General features: G+C 68.6%; 1 protein-coding gene across 12 annotated transcripts in view; it reads right to left on the minus strand.

The window, feature by feature from the left end:
• LOC113209115 (talin-1) overlaps window positions 1-2,606 on the minus strand; it is a 45,944-nt gene that overhangs the window by 22,259 nt on the left and 21,079 nt on the right. For 3 of the 12 annotated variants that reach the window (XM_052269018.1, XM_052269017.1, XM_052269019.1), the window contains exon 2: window positions 1,973-2,044. The exons of the other annotated variants lie outside the window; for them this stretch is intronic. The gene's annotated coding sequence lies outside the window, so the exon portion shown is untranslated. The remainder of the gene's footprint in view (window positions 1-1,972; window positions 2,045-2,606) is intronic. 12 annotated transcript variants of the gene reach the window in all.

A 2,606-nucleotide genomic window follows, 5' to 3' on the forward strand; every position in this document is an offset into this window, starting at 1 on the left:
AGGGAAGGGATCAAGATGTACGACCGCTCCAGTGGCTCGGTCGTGCTGGAGCCGTGCTGGAGCCGTGATGCCGGAGCAGAGGAGGGCAGGGGGAGGGGAGGGGAAGGGGGTATGAGGGTCCTCTCCAGAGAGGCACGGGGTGGTGGCCAGCAGGGCATTCCAGTAAGGGATGAGCACTCCACTCCAGCCGCGCGCGGCGGGGCCGGCCAGGCCTCGGGCATTCCAGCGGGTGGGTAGGGGGTAGGGGGGCACGACGGGGCGGACCAAGCGGGGGGGTTCGACCGCGGCGACTTTAAAGACCAAACCGAGTCACGTGGTCATGAGGATGCTGCAGCAGCGTGGAGGGGGAAGGGAGGCACGGGAAGGAGGAGGGTGGAGAGGGGAGGGGAAGAGACTAGGTGAACAGAACCAACGCGGAAGAGGAAAGAAAAGGGAAGGGGAGGAGAATATGGAAAACACCACCCAGCGGGGGTGGCGGCCTGCCGAGCCGAGGCCGGGCCGGAGGGGAGGGTGCAGGGGTGGGCGCTGTGCCGGGGCCGGGGTGGGCGCTGTGAGGCCAGGAGCCGCTGCTCGCTGCTGGGGGCGCCGCTCGCCGGCCGCGCTCCCAAAAGGCACATTTCTGCACCTTCGCTGTTGGCTGTTGTGTTCCAGAGAGCTGGCTGCTGGGCGCGGGCGGGGAGCAGCGAGCAGCGGCATCCCCAAGGGGGCCCGGTACAAAGGGAAGAAGAGGGGGGGGGCGATAGGTGTGAAGAGGGGGCGGAGCGGCTTACGAGACAATCGGGATTAAAGAGAGGGGCGTGGCGGGGGCGGGGGGAAAGGAAGGGAAGGGAAGCAGAGGGAAGGCAAGGAGAGGAGGAAGCTCCACATAATCACCAGAAAATTACACACGGCCTACTGCTGCAACACAGAGCCGGCGGTGGCGGCGAGGGGTAGCAGGCGGTGGCGGCGGCGCGGGGGCGGCGCGCAGGCAGGCATAGTGGGCGATCAATAGCGGGGGCGGTTAGGCGACGCGGCCTCTCTGGGGGCGGCCACGCCGCGCGCCGGGCCTGGGCTGGGGGCGGCTCGGGGCGGCGGGGCGCAGGGCGGGCCGGCGGGAGGCGCAGGGAGGCGGCACGGCACTGACCCACTGAGCCCCCGGGTCGAGCCGCACCGGGCTGACCGTGCTGCGGCGGCCGGGGTGTGGCGGCCGGGGTGTGGGGTGTGCCAGCGAGGTGTGCCAGCAGCGGGGGTGTGCCGGCCGGGGTGTGGCGGGCCGGCAAAGAAAACCCCCACCCTAGCCTGGGCCGGTCGGTGGGCGCCGGGTAGCGCGAGGGACGTTCGCACCGCTCAACGGAACAGATCGACACCGCCCCAATCAGAGAGGAAGGGTAGTTTGCTTTCACCGGGACGGAGGCAGTGGCTCGGGTTCCTCTGCCGGAGCGGCGGTGCAGCGAGCGGGGCGGGGCGTGGTGCCCAAATGAAATCCCTTGATAGGCCCGCCCGGCCCCGCACCGCCCCGCCCCCGAGACGCACCCCCCGGGCGCACGCAAACGAGATCCCCTCTCCTCCTCCCCATGGCCGGCGCCGCCGCGGCGCTTTGAGTCCTTCGGGGCCAATCACACAGGTGGAGCAATAATGATTAATTAACCGAGAAGCCCGGCGGCCCGACGGCGAGGCGGAGGACCAAGAGAGAGGGAGGGAGCCCGGAGGGGCCGAAGGGAACCGGAGGGAACCAGAGGGAACCGGAGGGCGGCGAGGAAGCCCTCCGCCCCGGGCGGCGGCCCTGCAGCAGCAGCGTCCAAACTCTACCCCCGCGCACCAGCACCGCAGGTTGCTTCAACTTCCGCGCCCCCTCCTCTCTCTTTCTCTCTCTGTCTGTCTCTCTCTGCCAGCTCTGTCTCTTTCCGGGTCAGCAGAGCCAGTCCCTCCGGTCCGGTCCCTCCCTCCCTCCCCGCCGCCCCCGTCAGAGGAAAAGGGATTGCGCAATATTTACCGATCGTTCAAACAGCGCGCTGCCGGAGCCGAGCCGAGCCGAGAGCCGCGCGCGGCGTCCTGCGGGGCATACCTGTCAGGCAGCAGAGAGAGAGGGCCACGAGTTATTATCAAAAAACAAAACGAGGCAGCCGGACGCGCGAATTATTGGGGGAAATAAACGCCACACCCGGGATTGCTTGGCGTGGCGGGGAGCAGAGTGTCCCCGGCGTTACGTTATTAATGGACGCGGGCGGGGCGGGGCGGGGTGCCATGAGCCCCGCGTGTTTGTGTTCGCCCCGAGCAGCACCAGGGGGTGGCGCGGCGGGGGGGAGGGGCGTTCAACCCGACAGGAAGAGAGAGGGAGAGGGAGAGAGAGAGGGAGAGAGGGAGAGGGGGAGAGGGAGAGAGAGAGAGATATGGGGAGGGATGCTGGGGCGTCGCCACGACGCCTGGACGCCACGGCGCGCCCCCCAGCAGCGCTGCGCCACGTCACGCCGGCGCCAGGCCGGCGCCACTAGGCCGCGCAGCCCAGCCAGCCCAGCGGGAGAGAGAGAGAGGGAGAGAGAGAGAGAGAGAGAGAGAGAGAGAGAGAGAGAGAGAAATATGGGAAGGGGGGCAGGAGAAGTGCAAAGGGTATGAAGCTTATTCTCTTC

Source organism: Frankliniella occidentalis, unplaced genomic scaffold (genome assembly GCF_000697945.3).
Source record: "Frankliniella occidentalis isolate FOCC.00 unplaced genomic scaffold, Focc_3.1 Scaffold80, whole genome shotgun sequence".
NCBI classification, from domain to species: domain Eukaryota; kingdom Metazoa; phylum Arthropoda; class Insecta; order Thysanoptera; family Thripidae; genus Frankliniella; species Frankliniella occidentalis.